We start from the raw sequence: 20,081 nt of genomic DNA, 5'->3' as shown, positions 1-20,081 counted from the left end.
AGTATTAAAATTCGGCTCCTCTTGGGCCTGTAGCTTCTAACTGACCACAAAACTCTTCTTCCAGGGTATACAGCTGGACTAAATTTCCCAGCTCCCTTGAGTTTAGGGATGGTCATGAGACTGAATTCTAACCAATTTGAATGTAAGGGAAAGTCAGCTAAGGACCTTCTGAGTCTGGCCCATAAAAAGCTCCCTTTGGATCCTTGTCCCTGTAGACACATTGCCCTAAGAAGTGCAAATCAGCTCATTCTTTTCATCTTTTCTGGTTCCCTTGTTAATAAGGCTATGAAAACTTAGACTTATGCTCAAGATCAATTCATCTGATGGACCTCAGTCAGTCAGTTCAGTTGCTCAGTCGTGTCCAGTTCTTTGCAACCCCATGGATTGCAGCACACCAGGCCTCCCTGTCCATCACCAACTCCCGGAGTTCACTCGAACTCATGTCTTGAGTCGGTGATGCCATCCAATCATCTCATCCTCTGTCGTCCCCTTCTCCTCTCGCCTTCAATCTTTCCCAGCATCAGGGTCTTTTCTAATGAGTCAGTTCTTCGCATCAGGTGGCCAAAGTGTTGGAACTTCAGCTTCAACATCAGTCCTTCCAATGAACATTCAGGACTGATTTCCTTTAGGATGGACTGGTTGGATCCCCTTGCAGTCCAAGGGACTCTCAAGAGTCTTCTCCAACACCACAGTTTAAAAGCATCGATTCTTTGGCTCTCAGCTTTCTTTATAGTCCAACTCTCACATTCACATATGACTACTGGAAAAACCATAGCCTTGACTAGACGGACCTTTATTGGCAAAGTAATGTCTCTGCTTTTTAATATGATGTCTAGGTTGGTCATAACTTTCCTTCCAAGGAGTAAACATCTTTTAATTTCATGGCTGCAGTCACCATCTGCAGTGATTTTGGAGCCCCCCCAAAATAAAGTCAGTCACTCTTTCCACTGTTTCTCCATCTATTTGCCATGACATGATAGGACCAGATGCCATGATCTTAGTTTTCTGAATGTTGAGCTTTAAGCCAACTTTTTTACGCTCCTCTTTCACTTTCATCAAGACGCTCTTTAATTCTTCTTCTCTTTCTGCCATAAGGGTGGTGTCATCTGCATATCGGAGGTTATTGATATTTCTCCAGGCAATCTTGATTCCAGCTTGTGTTTCTTCCGGCCCAGCGTTTCTCATGATGTACTCTGCATATAAGTTAAATAAGCAGGGTGACAATATACAGCCTTGACGTACTCCTTTTCCTATTTGGAACCAGTCTGTTGTTCCATGTGCAGTTCTAACTGTTGCTTCCTGACCTGCATACAAATTTCTCAAGAGGCAGGTCAGGTAGTCTGGTATTCCCATCTCTTGAAGAATTTTCCATGGTTTGTTGTGATCCACACAGTCAAAGGCTTTGGCATAGTCAATAAAGCAGAAATAGATGTTTTTCTGGAACTCTCTTGCTTTTTCCATGATCCAGCGGATGTTGGCAATTTGATCTCTGGTTCCTCTGCCTTTTCTAAATTCAGCTAGAACATCTAGAATTTCATGGTTCATGTATTGCTGAAGCCTGGCTTGGAGAATTTTAAGCATTACTTTACTAGCGTGTGAGATGAGTGCAATTGTGAGGTAGCTCGAGCATTCTTTGGCATTGCCTTTTTTAGGGATTGGAATGAAACTGACCTTTTCCAGTCCTGTGGCCACTGCTGAGTTTTCCAAATTTGCTGGCATATTGAGTGCAGCACTTTCACAGCATCATCTTTTAGGATTTGAAAGAGCTCAACTGGAATTCCATCACCTCCACTAGCTTTTTCATAGTGATGCTTCCTAAGGCCCACTTGACTTCACATTCCAGGATGTCTGGCTCTAGGTGAGTGATCACAACATCATAATTATCTGGGTCGTGAAGATCTTTTTTGTACAGTTCTTCTGTGTATTCTTGCCACCTCTTCTTAATATCTTCTGCTTCTGTTAGGTTCCTACCATTTCTGTCCTTTATTAAGCCCATCTTTGCATGAAATGTTCCCTTGGTATCTCTAATTTTCTTGAAGAGATCTCTAGTCTTTCCCATTCTGTTGTTTTCCTCTATTTCTTTACACTGATCACTGAGGAAGGCTTTCTTATCTCTCCTTGCTATTCTTTGGAACTCTGCATTCAAATGGGTATATCTTCCCTTTTCTCCTTTGCTTTTCACTTCTCTTCTTTTCACAGCTATTTGTAAGGCCTCCTTAGACAGCCATTTGGCTTTTTTGCATTTCTTTTCCTTGGGGATGGTCTTGATCCCTGTCTGCTGTACAATGTCATGAACCTCTGTCCACAGTTCATCAAGCACTCTGTCTATTAGATCTAGTCCCTTAAATCTATTTCTCACTTCCACTGTATAATTGTTAGGGATTTTATTTAGGTCATACCTGAATGGCCTAGTGGTTTTCCCTACTTTCTTCAATTTAAGTCTGAATTTGGCAATATGAAGTTCATGATCTGAGCCACAGTCAGCTCCCAGTCTTGATTTTGCTGGTTGTATAGAGCTTCTCCATCTTTGGCTGCAAAGAATATAATCAATCTGATTTCGGTGTTGACCATCTGGTGATGTCCATGTGTAGAGTCTTCTCTTGTGTTGTTGGAAGAGGGTGTTTGCTATGACCAGTGCATTTTCTTGGCAAAACTCTATTAGTCTTTGCCCTGCTTCATTTTGCATTCCAAGGCCAAATTTGCCTGTTACTCCAGGTGTTTCTTGACTTGCTACTTTTGCATTCCATTCCCCTATAATGAAAAGAACATCTTTTTGGGGTGTTAATTCTAGAAGTTCTTAGGTCTTCAAGGAACCGTTCAACTTCAGCATCTTCAGCATTACTGGTCAGGGCATAGACTCGGATTACCATGATATTGAATGGTTTATCTTGGAAATGAACAGAGATCATTCTGTCGTTTTTGAGACTGCGTCCAAGTACTGCATTTCAGACTCCTCTGTTGAGTATGACGGCTACTCCATTTCTTCTAAGGGATTCTTGCCCACAGTAGTAGATACAATGGTCATCTGAATTCATCTTTCAGTGTCCTATCTTTTTGCCTTTTCATACTGTTCATGGGGTTCTCAAGGCAAGAATACTGAAGTGGTTTGCCATTCCCTTCTCCAGTGGACCACTTTTTGTCAGAACTCTCCACCATGACTCATCTGTCTTGGGTTGCCCTACAGGGCATGGCTCATAGTTTCATTGAGTTAGACAAGGCTGTGGTCCATGTGATTAGATTGGTTAGTTTTTGGTGACTGATGGACCTAGACATTATCAAACTAAGTGAACAGCAAGGCATATACATATGATATCACTGATATGTGGAATCTAAAATACGGCACAAATGATAATTATAATATATAGTAGAACTATATGTAACTTTGTTTTGTATTTGCCAAGTCTGCTGTAAATGTTTTATCATACTTTCATAATTTGAAAGAGGAAAAAAATAAAATATGACACATATGAGCTATCTATGATCCAGAGACAGACTCACAGACGTAGAGAACACACTTGTGTTTGCTGGGGGTGGGGGGTGTGGGGACGGATTGGGAGTTTGGGGTTAATAGATGAAAACTAGTATATAGAGAATGGTTAGACAACAAGGTCCTACTGGATAGCACAGAAAACTATTTTCAATAATCCGTGATAAATCATATGGAAAATAATATAGAAAAGAGAATGTAGGGGCTTCCCTGGTGGTATAGCGGTTAAGAATCTCCCTTGCAATGCAGGGGACAAAGGTTGGATCCCTGTGGGGAAGATCTCACATGCCTCGGAGCAACTAAGCCCAGGTGACACAACTGCTGAGCCTGAGAGCTGGAGCCCAGGAGCAGCAACTGGTGAGCCCAGATGCAGCAGCTAGGGAAGCCTGGACACCCAAGAGCCTGTGCGCCACCGTGAGAGGGGCAACTGCAGTGAGAAGCCTGCGCGCCGCAGCTGGAGCGCAGCCCCCGCGCTCTGCAACTAGAGAAAGCCCGCGTGCAGCAGCAAAGACCAGGTCAGCCAAATAAACAAATAAATACCTTTAGAAAGAGAGAGAGAATGTGCATATGTACGTAGCTGGTGTATATATATAACACATATATATATGATCACTTTGCTGTACAGCAGAAATTAACACAGCATTGTAAATCAGTGAAATCAAATGCATTTTCCTCAGAGAACCTGACTCCCCGTTTTTTAATTCTGAAAGGTAAAGTGAGACAGCTCATACTAGCCTCTTTTGGATGATCTCTCTTGGTTCCAGTGACTTTCATCTTGCACTTTACACCTTTCTGAACTATTCTTTTATATAAGTTTTAAGTATGAGAGTGAATTACTTCTATACAGGAAAAACTATGTAACTTTAAAACATATCGCCATCTGAATGCTGACGCAGCAGCACTCACAAAGTTGTGTCTGAAGATGACGCCGCTAACTCTCATCACTTCAGGAAACCCATCATTGCATTTGACCTCGATGTCTCCCATCCCTCCCCATCTCCCTGATCCTTGCTGTCCCCCTTCTACAACTGATGCTCTCCGATCCTAATTTCCCCTTATTTTCAGCATTTTCTGAAACGCATTTTTCCATCTCACATGCGTATGCCAGCTTGAACTCAGGCCCTGTCCTCTGTCATTGCATTTCCTCTTGGTGGCCCCCCAGAGAGTAACCCCTCTAGTCACTGTGCTATGCAAGCCAGGTTTGACACTGCCTTCTTTCTTCTGACCCACACCTCATCTGTCACTATGCCCTGTTCATTTTTGACTCATGAATATCTCTTAACCTTTCCTACTTGTCTCCATCTCCATTTGAACCACCTCAGTCACAGCTGCCACTCTTGTCTGGACTGCTGCAAGGGCCATCTCACTGGTCTCCCACACCTGTCCTGCAAACCCCACGGCTTGTCCTCCAAAACACAGTTCACAAAACTCAAGGCTCATCACTCTGTCCATCCCTTCTGAGACCCTTCAGTGGTTAAATGTGAACTTTAAGGTAAAAAAATCCAAAATTCATAATGTGACTTTCCTGAAATTCATAATGTGACTTTCCTGAAATTCATAATGAGACCTGCCTGCTTCTCCTGCCGCTTTCTCCTATTCCTCATGCCTCAGATACTGGTATTCTTTCAATGGCAGGTATAGGCCATCTCTCTCCTTCTTGGGACCTTGCGCATGTTCTAGAATATTCTCTCACTGTGCTTTCATACCTGTTGAATAGAAAATTCCTATCATTTCTCAGATTCCAATTCAGAAAACCTTCCTGACCCTTCAAGTCCAGGAAAAATTCAGAGCAGTAGTTCCATTTCTAACTACACATGTATTAGTGTGGTGGTTTGATCAACCTGTCTCTCCAGGGCACTGTAAAGCCCTTCAAGGTCAAAGCTACATATTCCTTGTTATTTCATTGTCCCCAGAACCTAGCATAGTGCTAGGTACACAGCAGGTGCTCAAAAAATAGCTATTGAATAGCAATGCTATGGAGGCTAATGTTCATGTCCCCCAGCGTCCCTAGATGGAGAAATTTCTTTGACAAATAAAAGCTTGAAGAAGCCCTGCTACTTCCAAGGAACTAATATAGAGAAGGAAGCAAGGGAAGGAGGAGGCGGAGAGGAAGAGGAAAATGTCTGGGTTGGTTCCTCGCATTGCTTTCTGAGGTGTGCTGGTTTTGGTGTATAAGAACACGAGTCAGCTTTATGAGAACGTGCATCCCCTCCCTCTGAGTCTCCCTCCCAGCCCGCCCCCCAGGGTCATCACTGAGCGCCAAGCTGAGCTCCCTGCGCTTCCCCGCAGTTTCCCACCTGCTAGCGGATGTACTCATACCCCGCTTTTATAGTTGAATGAGGGACATGAGGGACGGGGAGAGGCTCAGAGAGGTAAGCTGCCCCGTTAGCAGAGGCCCGGCTGGGCTCTGAAGTCTGTCCTGACAGGGGGCTCTCAGCACGCCAGCCCGCCGCCCCCAGGGCCTGGCAGGAGGCCGGAGCAGCAAGGCGGGCGGCCTGGCCCTGCGCCGCCGGGCGGGGGCGCTCCGGCCGCCTCCTGCTCCTCCACCCGCGGCTTCTCTCCGCACCCCTGCTTCCCGTCCAGATACCGCTTCCCCGGAACCCACTCGTTTATCACCTTTTGATGAGCTCCGCCAGGCAGGCCATGTCAGGAAATTTCTTGGTGTTCGCTTTAATAAAACTTAATTATTGAGACAGCCTCACAAGTCATAATACATTTAGTGGCTCATTTTTCACTCTGTGTTGGAGGCCTCCTGGCAGCCAGGTGGGAGGAGAGGAGGCTGTGGGCGGGAAGTATCAGCGCCCGTCCAGGCCCCCAGGGGAGCTGGGGTGTGGGAGTGGGTTCCTGACCCTGTCTCCACCGGCTCGGCCTTGACCCTTCACACCCGGGAGCGGGGCTGAATGAACAGCAAACGTTGGGTCAGGAAGACCTAGACGAAGCCCTGCCTCTGCTTCAGACTGCCAGGCAGATCTCCAGGAAGGCATACAGTCCCTCTGGGCCTCAGCCTTCTCACCTGCGAAATGGGAATGGTTTCAGCCCAGACCTGAGAGAGTCACTGTGAGAGGGAGAGGCGAGCTCATAGAAGGGGAAGGCCCCAGCAGGCTGATGAGGCCAGAACCCCAGTGCGGAAGCTGGCCATGGAGGCGTCTGCCCCACTGGCCTGTGAGTCAGCCCGCTCCGGGAAGAACCGGGCTGAAATAGTAGGTCCCCATAGTCACAGTGACAACTGACATCTATTCAGGGCTTTGTATATTCCAAAGCTCTTATGGGTGCAAGTTCACCGAATTTTCACAACAGATGCTCCTAGTATTATAAAGCTGGTACTAGTAGTATCCCTATTTTACAAATGAGAAAACAGAAATAAGGAAGCAAAAGCACCGAGTCCAAAGTTACTAAGTTAGTTAATGGTGGAGCCATATTTAAATTCTGGCTGACTATAGAGTTCAGCTTCCTATAGATAAGGTTAGCGTCCTGGGAAAAACAGGGAGAGACCAGGTACTTTGAATAAGCAGTGACCTCACCCAGAAGTCGAGGGAAACGGAGATTCAGCTGAGCACCGAGGTCCCTGGCAACGGTGTGGTGGATGAGGGCACGTCTGTGGTGCTTTCAAGTGAGATGGGCTGCACTCTTGTCCCTCATCCACAAAGCCCATGATGGCCACACGGTCTGGCACCTTTGTTGATTCTCTGCCTCCCGCCCCACATCATGGGGTAAGCAACGAGATACAGTCATGCTGGTTTGGCTGACACAGGGCTCGTTGCTGTTGAGTCTCTCAGTCCTGTCTGACTCTTTGTGACCCCCAGGGACTGCAACACGCCAGGCTTCCCTGTCCTTCACTATTTCCCGGAGTTTACCCAAACTCATGTCCATTGATTCAGTGATACCATCCAACCATCTAATCCTCTGTCATCCCCTGCTTCTCCTGCCTTCAATCTTTCCCAGCATCAGGGTCTTTTCCAATGAGCTGGCTCTTTGCATCAGGTGGCCAAAGTATTGGAACTTCAGCTTCGGCATCAATCCTTCCAATAAATATTCGGAGTTGATTTCCTTTAGGATTGACCGGTATGATCTTGCAGTCCAAGGGACTCACAAGACACAAGGCTAGGATAAGGCATATTAACTTTAAAAAATAATTATAGTGCATGGGACCAGAAGGAGGGAAGTCAGCCTCCATTCATGGAACACTTACTAAGTGCCCCATCTTGCTTCATGCTTTACATGCATCATTTCTGATCTCACAAGACTCCTCTGGGCTCAGTGTTATCATTTCTATTTTGCTGATGAAGGGACGGGCTCAGAGAGCACAAAGCCACACAGCCAGTTAACAGCAGTCCTGGGAGATGAGCCAGCTCTGACCACCTCAAAGCCTTTTTCCTCCACCGCTCTGCTTCCCTCTGTATCAAATCCATTTCCAGACATTCACCCCAGACTCACACTGACCACCTGCTGGGTGCCAGCCACCGGCCTAAGTGCTTTCTGTACACGCTGGTCTGCTTCCTTCTCTGGGAAGAGGAGAGTCTCTGTCGGGGTGATCTTCCCAGACTCCCATCTGAGACCCAGAGAGGCGGCCTCCCACATGCTGCCCCAGGAACAAGCTGGCAGCTTTTCTTAGGTCTTTCTAAGTTAAGAGTCCTCATGGCTGGTAAGACAAGGAAATAGGGGAGATAAAAATAACAAAACAAAAGGAGAAAGTCACAAAGTTCCAAGAAGTCTCAAAATATCTTTCTGTTCTGGATACTTCTCCTCACACAACTGGCTCAAGGGCCCCTTTGCAAAAGTTCTTATCCACAGTGTTTCAAGGGCCCTGAAAGAATGAATGCCGGTGCGCGCGCACACTTGATAATTTACCCTACTTCCACTTCCTCCCTCCCTTTCCTGCTGCTCCCTTGCTAAGGGATCCAGATTCATTTAGGAATTCACCCCCTAGGAAAGCTGACCCTCCACTCAGCTCAGGATCAAAACCTGAATGGTTCAATAGCCCTCAACCTCAATGATAAGTTTAGGGGTTGCCTGTGGCCCATGCCTTCTGGGGTCAAGGGGATGATTTCATGATTATCGGGCTGGTTTTGGTTTAAACTTGCTTTTAATTTTCAGTTCCAAGTTTTTAGATGATCATATTTCTGATTAATTACATTAACAGATGACGAAGTATCACACTAGATCCACCCTCCCAGTCCCCGTGAGAATGAACAGATTCTGTTTCTCTAAGCTCTGATTTAGTTGTCTTAATGTCATCCATTATAGGCAGCTGCTTTTTTGTTTCAATCTGGGTTTTTAACCTCAGTTTCATGGCTAGTTATTTAAAGGCATACTGTTGATAAACAATGAATAGAAAAGATTCTCGCTTAGCTTTAAAACATAAGACATGTTGTAATTTGACCTTTCATCCATGGCTTCTAAGTTATTGTTTTGGGATAGTGATGTGACTCACTGAAATGGTTACCAGCCTGAAATTTTGCCTGTAGAGGAAATTTTGGTAAATAAAATAACCTGTTTCTGCTGAGTTCTGCCTTCAGAAATCTATTCTCAGGGAAGACCATTGTTATCCCACAAATTAACACATCCCTCCCTACTATACCACAAAGAGTCTCAAGTTCCTCAGATTCAGGAAAAATGAAAATATTCTCATCACGTCCTAGCAGCAATGCTTGACATAAATTATGAAGCTCAGAGACAGTTTTGAATTGCAAAGTATTTTATCATAAATGGCATTCCCTTGGGTTCAGAGATGAAGGTATTTTCTGTATGTTACTAGGACCTGTAAATACACTCAGGGATTTCATGCCTACCAGAAAGCAAACATTTCTTCTCATAGGTCTAAGGTATAACCACCTTTGAAAACTCTTTGTCTCATGGACTGGCTCTTAACTGTTTACCTAGTAGCCTGGTTTAGCACCATCAGTGGCTATTACTCTCTGTTAGTTCACTGAACAGATGTGCTTTCAGCGCTGCCATGCGCAGCCCCCTGCAGGCCCTGGGGAGATAGTGATGAATCCAACACAGGCTCCACCCTCAGAGCTCACATCTTCAGAGAACTGTGAATTAATATTTGCAATAGAGTGCTGACCTAAAACAAATAGACTGTCAGATAGTTCTCCAGCAAAGATGGGTTTATTCAGGATCAGCAGGGAATTGCAATCTGGGGTCTGCAACCATGGTGAGCCAAGGGCAAGTTCCCACCTGTCAAGAGAAGGAGAGTACTTTTATAGAAGGGGGAAGGGAAGTTGGGAGGGTTATAAAAACCGAGTCTATAGCTTTTCATTGGCTGAATCCCTGCCAAAAAAGAGGAGCCTTTCTTTCTCTTGTTAGAGTCAGCTAACACCACAGGGCATGAGAGCTTCTGGTATCTCAATTAATTAACTGAAATTTCTGTGTATTAATTTTTACAAGAGTTATCTCCAAAACTCCAATAGACATGCATCCGTGGAGGACAATAAAATGTCAGCTTGTGGTGAGGAGGTGCCAGAGAGAGCTTCAGAAGAGAAGGGTCACTGAGGCGGATCTTGGATCTTTATGCCTCCAGGAAGCTTGGAGTAGCAGGTTGAATCCAAGATGCCTACATCAAGGTCTGATGGGCCAGGTTATGCTCGGGGTCTTATTCAAATACACTTTATGGTAGTCATACTTGTTTGATACTTTCTATAAGTTTTTCTTAGTTTTTAGATAATTGTCATAAAGTTTGGCAGCGTGACGGCCAGAAAGATATCACAGATATAGACAGAGGATATGAGATCCTTTAATCGGATTCCTTCAATGGACAAGGAAATCAGCCCCACTCATGGAGGAAGGAGAAACTTTCCTGGCCATCAAATCCCATGAGAGCCCCTGCTGCTAATGACGGTCCCAATGATGGTGTGGGTCCCTCCAGCCTCTGGGATGCTCCCTTGTACATTTTCTTGGTGTCTTACCTCCTGGGCACTCACAATGACTCCAGAATCTCCAATTCCAGCCCCTGTCTCAGGGTTTACTGCAAGATCTTGCAACTCCAAGTTCAATTTTCCATGCTCAGTTTCCCAGGGGAACCATCTCCCCATCAAGCCCAGTTTTCTGTCGTCAGAACAATCACCTGCATGTCTAAGTTTCTATGTGAGAATTTTGGCATCTTGGGTTCCTTTTAAAAAGAACACACTGTGAGCTCTAAAGTGAAAAAGAAGAGGTTCTTGCAAGGTGTTCGCTTTCAAGATAACCGTTCAGTGGGACTTTCAAGGTGAATGAAATGGCACTGATAACTGCACACTTTCTACAAATGAAATGGTAATATGGATCTGAGTTCCACGCATGACTTTTGAGGCAATTAATGAAAAAGAAATGAAAACAAGGAGTAGGCAGATTTTTCAGGGCATTTGCCCTCGAATGTTTAATCCTTTTTTCTTTGGATTTTGAAATGGAGATTGCAAGTAACCTGTCAAGGAGGCAGCAAATCAGAGGATTCCAAAAATGTGTGGTGTTGTCATACAGGAGGCAGGACTTCCGGGGGGACTTTTGGTTGCTAAGAGAACTGGGGGCTTGTTGCCTGCAGGCATTTTGAAGAGGTTACTAGCTGGAGGCACTGAGAAAGAAATGGCCTATTGCTTCCTGTAAGATAAAATACTGCTTCTTTGGGTTAAAATTAACAACAATAATAATAGCAGTTGTTGTTGTTGTTGTTCAGCTGCTAAATCATGTTGGACTCTTTACAACCCAATGGGCTGTAGCCCACCAGGATCCTCTGTCCATGGGATTTCCCAGGCAAGACTACTGGCATACTTGCCATTTCCTTCTCCAGAGGATCTTCCCAACCCAGGAATCAAACCCACGTCTCCTGGATTGGTAGGCGGATTCTTTACCCCTGAGCCACCGGGGAAGCCAATAATAGCAGAGTGCTGGGATAAAAAGAAGTGAATTTCAGGTTTTGAGAGTGGGGCACTGGCAGAGAGCACTGGAGGCAACTGGGTGAGAGGTTAGGACCCTTGCCTCAAACACCTCTTTCATCTTCCACGTAAGACTTGGAAAAGCTCCATTTGATCAATTCTTGTCGGACTTGAAGATTTCTCCATTTCTAAAAACCCCCGTATGAAAATGCAAGCATAGCACAGCATGTGCTGTGTTGTGCTTAGTCACTCAGTCGTGCCCAACTCTTTGGGACCCCATGGACTGCAGCCCGCCGGGCTTCGCTGTCCGTGGGGATTCTCCAGGCAAGAATACTGAAGTGGGTTGCCATGCCCTCCTCCAGGGGATCTTCCCAACCCAGGGATCAAACCCAGGTCTCCCGCATTGCAGGTGGATTCTTTACCATCTGAGCCACCAGGAAAGCCCAAGAATACTGGAGTGAGTAGCCTGTCCCTTCTCCAGGGGATCTTCCTGGCCCAAGAATCGAACTGGGGTCTCCTGCATTGCAAGCATATTCTTTACCAGCTGAGCTACCAGGGAAGCCCAGAGTACAGCATACTCCAAAGCAAAAATAACTGTCAGTCTCCCCTGTTCTTAGTATGGTTACATAAGGGTAATGTCTTGTTTTTTGGCTCCTTTAATGTCTGTGGGACATTTGTTACCAGCAGGAACACACACACCTCCTTGTTCTTTGTTTAATATTCAACCCTATGAACCTACTAAATAATTTTTCTCTTGATGTTCAAACACTATTTACATAATTGGTAAATCGAAACTTATTAAAAATTAAACCAATTACAATTTCTCTTACTTATAAATATCGGTTACAAAATTATTTAACCACACTCTCCAAAAGTTTTAATTAAAACTGTAAGTTTAATGTTCAGACTCTTTTAGGTGTTTAGCTTCAAACACCTAAAAAGTCAGCTAAGATGCACAGAAAACATCAAAATGATTGAAAAATACATGCTTATACTTACCCTGAAACTAATTACAAAAGTATACAGACCATATATCATATATATCATATTTTTCATTAGTTTTATACTTTCCAGAGTTACTTTCTTAGAATTAATATGATAGATTCCTAGGACTAGGTTTTTAAAAAATCCAGTTTCTTCTAGGATTACAGATTTCCTCCAGAACCAAAAGAAAAAGAGCATCATCTCAGGCCAGCAGTTTTGAGGTTACTGATTCTTATTTGAGACCTCAACAGAGTCTCCTAAGATTACTGTACTTAAGAATATAAAAGTCCATTTCTCATAGATCTTTTCTGAACCCAGAGGGTTTTCCTAAAATGTTTCATTTCTTAGGGGATGAATATGAGCAGTTCGGCTTCTTCATGAAGACATTCACCCAATTCAGCATCTCCTACAGGTTACTGGGTTCCCCTTTTTATTGGGCATGACTACTAATTTCTATTTTTTTCACTAAGACTATTAATGGTATTCAAGAGCCACTCTTTCTTCCTTACAAGGAAAGAGAGAAGTGCCAGGATATACTTAATAGAGGAAATAGTATCATTCATATACAATCCAAGGCAGCTATTAAAAATAATGTAAAATGAGACTATCATGCTTACCCTTTCTGTGCCACTTAGACCAGCCTTTCTCTTTGGAGCTTCATTAGGCCCTTATGGCCCTTCACAGATCCCGCCCGTTTCCATTTGTGACAGTTATCAGTCTCATCTCATACTCAAAGTGTCAGAGCTGGACAGCTGGGAGCCTCTCTCACCCAGCTCCTGGGTTCCTTCAGAACTGCCCTGTGATACTGGGGAGAGCACCCTTGCGGTCTCCTCCCTGTTAAGGCCTTCCTCCAAAGAGCCAGGGTTTCCTTCAGTGGAGAAGAGTTTGCAGACAGCAGCTGTGCATCAGGGACCACGTGAGAGCTGGTGCTGCTACTCTGGCCACTGTTAGTGACAGAGGTAGGAAAATATTTAAAGTCAAGTTCACAGTAGGGCTTCCAATTTAACTTCTTCTTTCCTTTCTTTTTCTCTTTGGTGTGGACCATTTTTAAAGTTTTTACAGAATTTGTTACAACATATCTACTATTTTCTGTTTTAGCTTTTTGGCCCCAAGGCCTATGGGAACTTAGCTCTCCAACTGGGGACCAAACCTGCACGTCCTTCATGGAAAGAAAGTTTTAAGCACCGGACTTTCAGGAAAGATTCCAATTTAATTTTATCTTTGCTTAATTGTGTTTTTCTGATATAAAATTTCAAACATATTTTCTCAATGATAAACTTACACAACAGCTTAACCTCTCATCCAAGCTGTAAACTTCACTTTATTTTTGTTTTGTTTTACATTTATAAAGTAAATAAATAAAAATCTTTGTATTTCTCATTCATCTGCAGTCAGTTCACTGAAGAATGTAGAAGTCAGATCAAATGTACCTTAGTGAAAAACCTATATCTAAGCACTTTTAAAGAAGCTTATTCATTTCAGATTTATTACCACAACACAGAGAGATGTTGAGAATAACCCCACCCACCTTCTACAATGATACCAATTTGTAGTTTATTTTCTAGTGAAAAGAAAGGCCTTGTGTGTGATGGGTTGTTTTCTGAGTAGTCCACATGATCATATCTGAACTGCAACTGACATTTCTTGCTTCTGAGCCTGTATTTCTAAATCTTATTCTTTGTTCCTGTGTATAATAAAGTGACTTCTGGAATCCTGATCCTTTATCATCTGCTAAAGCATTTTGCTCCCCTCCAACTTGGTTAGCAGAATGTTGGTTGTGGTTATGGGATGCTTTGCAATCCGTATCTTCCACCAAGTGGGATGTATTGGCATTCCCTCTGACGGCAGTGTAGTAGGCCAGCTGAGAATATAGGCGGTATTAATACCTTTAAAGGAGCTGTTAGCAGGAAACACTGTTTGGAATCCACTCTGAGAAGGATCTGCCACTTAGACAGCACAAAACACTTCATGTAACACCACCCATCCTCCTACGGTGGTGCCCCGCACACTGTAAACCCAGATATTTCAGGTCAAGTTCACTTTTTTTCCCAGGAGGTTTAAGGAAGGGTAGACTTTTTGCCAGGGATTATTCAATACTTACCAGTAGAAATAGCAACAATAATTATAGAAATGACCAAATTACTTTAAAGTCTTTTAAAAAATTAATTAATTTATTTATCTGGCTGTGCCAGGTCTTAGCTGCAGCCTGGGGAATCTTAGCTCTTCATTGCAACATGTGGGATTTTTAGCTGCAACGTGTAAACTCTTAGTTGCCACATGTGGGACCTAGTTCCCCGATCAGGGATTGAACCTGGGCCCCCTGCTTTGGGAACTCAGAGTCTCAGCCCCTGGACCACCAGGGAGGTCCCAACAACGGCCGACTTTTAAATCCCAATTGCGTGTCAGGCACTATGTAAGGTTCTTTCCAGCTATTATACCATGCATGCATGTGGGCTCAGTTGCTTAGTCATGTGTGACCCATTGGACTGTAGCCCACTAGACTCCTCTGTCCATAGAACTGTCCAGGCAAGGATACGGGAGTGGGTTGTCATTTCCTTCTCCAGGGGGTCTTCCCATCCCAGGGACTGAACCTGTGTCTCCAGCCAGTCTGTCCTCATAAGTGTCACAGGAAATCTATACAATTATTTGTTTTACTTTACCTTTGAAGAAACCAAGCATCAGGTAACTGAAGTAATTTCTCCAGGACTCATGGTTGATGGATGGCAGGGCCCAGAAGCAGGTATATGAGATGCTGGTATTTTGAGGCATCACACCCCTGTCAAAAGCCATAGCCCCCCGAGATTCTGATGGAATTTGTTTTTGCTGGTGCTTGAGCATTGATGTCTTAAAAGCCCAAAGAATTCTGGCAGAATTATGAAAGATTTGATCTAGTATGCTATGAGAGTGAAGAATGTACAAGGCCAAGTCTGTCAGAGAGAGGAAGAGAGAGAGGGAGAGATTTAACTCTAACATTATTCCTTCCAAACCTCTTTTCCACCAACTCCTTTCTCCACCAGTACAGCCCTGGTGACATTCACAGCCATACAAGCGGAGTACTTGTCAGGAGAAGCATTTTGCTATTGCTGTCCCCAACTCCTTTGTCCTGAGAGATTTTATTGCATTCTAATGGTATTTCAAATAGTTCATAACTAGATTCCTTGTGTCTTCTAGAAGTCCTAAGCCTAAATTCTAAATTTAAACTATCATATGGGAGAAATAGCCTTTTTTCACTTTTATCTACTCTAGTCTTCTTTCCAAGCATGAATGGGGTCAAAAGTGGGCCTTCTGCCTGGAAATCTGGACGGTTTGAGCTAAGAGATCTTATCTCTAGGCTTTTGAGATGGTTGTTTATCGGCTACACCTATCCAGGCCCTGAAATTAAGGTGACAGTGGGGTTGGAGCTTCCTGGGTTGTGATGGGAATAATCTAGGGTGACCCATGTCAGGGGACCTTCAGACTAAAAGGATGAAAGCCAAAATCCCCACCCAGCAGGAAATGCAACCATTGGGCTCTCTTGTGACCGTCACTGGAATATTGCTCAGATCTGCCTAAGGTCAGCTTCTGAGCCTCCTCAAAACTGGCTGAACCTGCCTCCTCATTTTAAGATCACGTCTTTTATCTGCCACACTCCCTTTTACGTCTTTTATCTGCCACAGTCCCTCTTGCTTCTCTCTATTTAGAAACATCAAGCTTGTTTTATGGAGTTAGCGTGCAAGGGGAGAGTGCAAATCACTGTATAACACGGGCAAGTGTCTGTCAATGATGATTTGTGTGGGGCTGTAAGTTTCCGGGGTGATGGTTAGAATGACTCTGGAATCAGACAGGCTTGAGTTAAAGCACCAACCTTCCCTTTCTAGTTTGGTCCTTCAGATCAGTTCCTAAATGTCTCTGAGCTTCACTTTCCTTATTTGCAAAATGACTGTTAAAATAATATCTTCAGCATCACTAGACACCAAAAAGTCACATTTTGGTTCACAGAGTGTTCGTTAGGCTTCCCTGGTAGCTCAGTGGGTAAAGAGTCTGCAATGCAGGAGACCTGGGTTCAGTTCCTGGGTTGGGAAGATCTCCTGGATAAGGAAATGGCAACCCACTCCAGTATTCTTGCCTGGAGAATCCCATGGACAGAGGAGCCTGACGGGCTACAGTCCACAGGGTTGCAAGTGTCGGACACGACTTAGTGACTAAACCACCACCACCATTCTGTAAATGCTTGTTAAGAAGGTACCGTGATGCTAAAAATACAACCATCCTTCACCATCCTTCAGTCTATTGGACATGAGAGATGTTACCGATAATGAGAACACCTCACCAATAAATGAAATATTCTGACTCTGGGAATGCAGTGAAGTAGAGGTCGGTGGTACTAAGACAGCTCGCAACGGGGGTTGAGTTGCGACCTGAAGGAAGGACAACCATTTTCCACCTCATCACTTTGCTTGCAAGAGAAACAAAAGCTCCTAGACAAGTTTCTGGGCGTCTGGGAAAAGGATCCTGGAAGAGGCAACAGGGAAGCACTGACTCCAAGCCGGCCACAGATGCGTCAGCGCTATGCTGCCTCCCCCCAGTGCCCTGCGGCCACTGGGAGGGGCACCCTCAAAGGGCCTGACAAACTCACTCACCCGAAAGTCTCCTTCCATGAAGAGCTCCTTAGGCCTGTGCCCACGGCCCCCGTGGTGTTTTGAAGGTGAAGTCATGAGGAGCTTTCGCCCTGGATCCCCAGGGGGTGTGGCAGCCGCGTGAGTCACCTTATAAATATAGTGCGTTTCCCCAGGGGGTGGTGGTGGGCGGAGGCACTTGTAGAACTCACTCTGCTCTAATAGACCATTTAGAGCTTGTCATTTATCAGAGAGCAAAAACAAGCGAGGCAGGCACGTGGCCCCTCCCTGAGCCTTGGCGGGCCGCCTCCACCGTGAGTGTTTGCAGGAGGCTGGCAAGAACCGGAGGGAGGTTAGGAGGCAGGGTCCCGCCTCGCCCTGGCCCCCTCCCTCCGGCTCATTCGCTCTCTTCCCTGCTCCCCCGCTTCTCTGCTTTCTTCATCCCGGCTCCCAGGCTCCCCGCTGTCTGTCTGCCTGTTGCTCTCTCTCCTCCTTTTCCCTCTCTGTGCTCCTCCCCTCCTCTCTTCCTCGCCCTCTCTCACATCACTCAGCTGGGCTCCTTGCTCTGTCGGGCTCCTTGATCTCTTCACCTTCTGATCCCCTCTCTTTCTCTCAGTCCCATTTTCTGCCCAGCTTTCTGGCTCTCTCCCTCTTTCCTGCTTCTTTCCCATTTACCCTTCCTCTCCAGCCATAGCCAGTGGGAGTTAGAGTTGATTCTTCACACCTTCACAGAAATCCTGACCTGGGTGGGGCCTTTGTCTTGGGTCTAGTAAAGGAACCCATCTTCTTTCCAGCGGTGGCATTGTCCCTCCTTGACCACACCTCTGCCTCCATATTCCAAACAAACACACAGAGCCCAGCCCTGGACAAAGAGGGTGTCTGATGGCCCAGAGCTGAGCCCTACGGGGCAACGGCAGCCCCCACTGACACCCCACCTTCAGAGTCATGTGAGTTTGGAGGGACTGTTTTGGAAGCCACCTCCGGGAATCTGCGAAGGAGCTGGGCAGGTCTGAGTCTCCATGGGCCCCACCCTCCACCTCTCAGAGGCAAGGGAGAGGGGCTGCTGAAGACACAGACTCAGATGGAGGCAGACAGCCTTCAGGCAGGGTAGGGCGCATGACAAGAGAAATCAGGGAGCCCAAAGATAAAAGACCTGATTCCTGTACCAAGACCCACATCCTTGGCCCCAGGCCCAGCCTAGATCATGGCTAGTCTCCGTTTAATTGAAAGTTGACTTGACAAGGCCCCTATGCCATTCTGCTTGACTCAGCATCATTGTCAAGACTAGAGACGGTCCCCGAAGGAGAACAGAGCCCTTGGGACTTGTCAGACCCTGAACCAGGTTCTGTTGCATGTGTCTCCACATTTAACCCTCCTAGGAAGCCTAGGAGGGGCACACAATGGCCTGCCCTAGACGGATGAGGATGCTGAGTTTCAGAGAGGCTAAGTGACTTGATCGAACGCCACACAGCTAGAAGCCCGAAGCAGCTCCAGTCCTCCCACTAAATAGTCTGTTCTCTGACAACAGGGTGTCTGTGGTCCTGACAGCCCAGTATAGGGACACTGTCGTGGTTGGAATGAAGACTCCACAATACAGTTCAGTGAGCACCAAGCCCCTGCTCGTGTTCATTGGCTGCGCCAAGATCCCGGTGTTGTCTGCACCATGCATTCCTGTGGCTCTGTCTGCCAGCCCCCTGTCCTCATTTCCCCAGCAGTGACACACTGACTGCTTCCCAGATAACACCCAACTGGCAGAAAAGTTGTACATGGAGCCCTGCCTTGCCCTCGCCATTTAAGAGTTGGGCACAGGGACTAAAATGTGACCAGTCAGATTCTCTTTTCTAAGACTGACCACAGTATCCTAGAACCAAAAGTAGCGGTGATTGATTTATCCTAAAGAAACCCTATCCATGAATTCCTGGTGCCTTTCTCCTGGAATGGCCCTGGTTCCTGGTAGGTTCTGGATTTGATTGTTAAGTATTTTCCAGATGTGAGCATCTCCATAGTCTACTCATAGCTTCTTTCTTCTGTTGAAGTTAATCAGCATCAGTTTCTGTTGCTTGCAACCAAAAATAACCCTAACTGATAGCTCACTGTCCTGCAGGCACTCGAAGCCTGGCATGATAATCAAGGCTTTGCATGGCTGTGCCTGCTCCTGCCTGCCCCAACCAGCTCCCTCCTGTCTCTGCCTGTCATGCTGAGCCACCTTATTACATACACCCTGAGGGTTCCATCCTGGTTCATGCTTGTGTACTTGTGTTTTATGGTTTTACCATTATTTATTTAATCAGTCCTCTACTAATAAAATCGTAGACTTGAGATATAATTAAGGTATTAATCAGAGGTCTCCAGGGAAATGGAGCCAATAGGCTATGTTTATACTGAGAGAGAGAGAGAGAGAGAGATTGACATGTCTGTGGAAGCTGGTAAGTCTGAAATTTATCTGCAGGGTAACTTGATAGGCTGGAGACCTGAGGAAGCATGGATGTTGCAGCTTGACAGTCTGGAGGCAGAAACCCTTTTCCCCAAGGGACTTCAGCCTTTTTCTCTTAGGATGTTCAACTGATTGGATGAGGCCCACCCACACTACAGGAGGTAATCTGTTTTACTCAGAGTTTACTACTTTAAATGTTAATCTTATCTAAAAAATGCCTTCACAGCAACATCTAGATTAGTGTCTGACCAAACAACTGGGCACCATGGCTTTGCCAGATTGGCACATAGAATTAAGAATCACTATTCACATGCCATAAAATTAACCCTTTTAAGGCATATGATTCAGAGTTTTAGCATAGTCACGAAACTGCACAGCCATCAACACTATCTAATCACAGAGCATTTTCATCACCCAGGAAAGAAACCCCAGTGCTTTAGCAGTTCAGTCGCTCAGTTGTGTCCGACTCTCTGCGACCCCATGAATCGCAGCACGCCAGGCCTCCCTGTCCATCACCAACTCCCGGAGTTCACTCAGACTCACGTCCATCGAGTCCGTGATGCCATCCAGCCATCTCATCCTCGGTCGTCCCCTTCTCCTCCTGCCCCCAATCCCTCCCAGCATCAGAGTCTTTTCCAATGAGTCAACTCTTCACATGAGGTGAGCAAAGTACTGGAGTTTCAGCTTTAGCATCATTCCTTCCAAAGAAATCCCAGGGTTGATCTCCTTCA

General features: G+C 45.4%; 1 protein-coding gene and 1 long non-coding RNA gene across 2 annotated transcripts in view; one reads left to right on the top strand and one right to left on the bottom strand.

Annotated features, from left to right (window-relative positions):
- KCNIP1 (potassium voltage-gated channel interacting protein 1) overlaps nucleotides 1-20,081 on the top strand; it is a 413,346-nt gene that overhangs the window by 119,815 nt on the left and 273,450 nt on the right. The gene's annotated exons all lie outside the window — the stretch shown is intronic.
- LOC120879689 lies at nucleotides 9,580-17,195 on the bottom strand. The gene is made up of 3 exons (XR_005724855.1): nucleotides 16,941-17,195; nucleotides 10,396-10,598; nucleotides 9,580-9,667 (listed from the first exon to the last, which is right to left on the bottom strand). It is a non-coding gene; the product is annotated as an uncharacterized LOC120879689 (long non-coding RNA).

The sequence above is a fragment of the Oryx dammah genome, unplaced genomic scaffold, assembly GCF_014754425.2.
Source record: "Oryx dammah isolate SB20612 unplaced genomic scaffold, SCBI_Odam_1.1 HiC_scaffold_20, whole genome shotgun sequence".
NCBI lineage: Eukaryota > Metazoa > Chordata > Mammalia > Artiodactyla > Bovidae > Oryx > Oryx dammah.
This window is presented reverse-complemented; position numbering and strand designations above follow the sequence as displayed.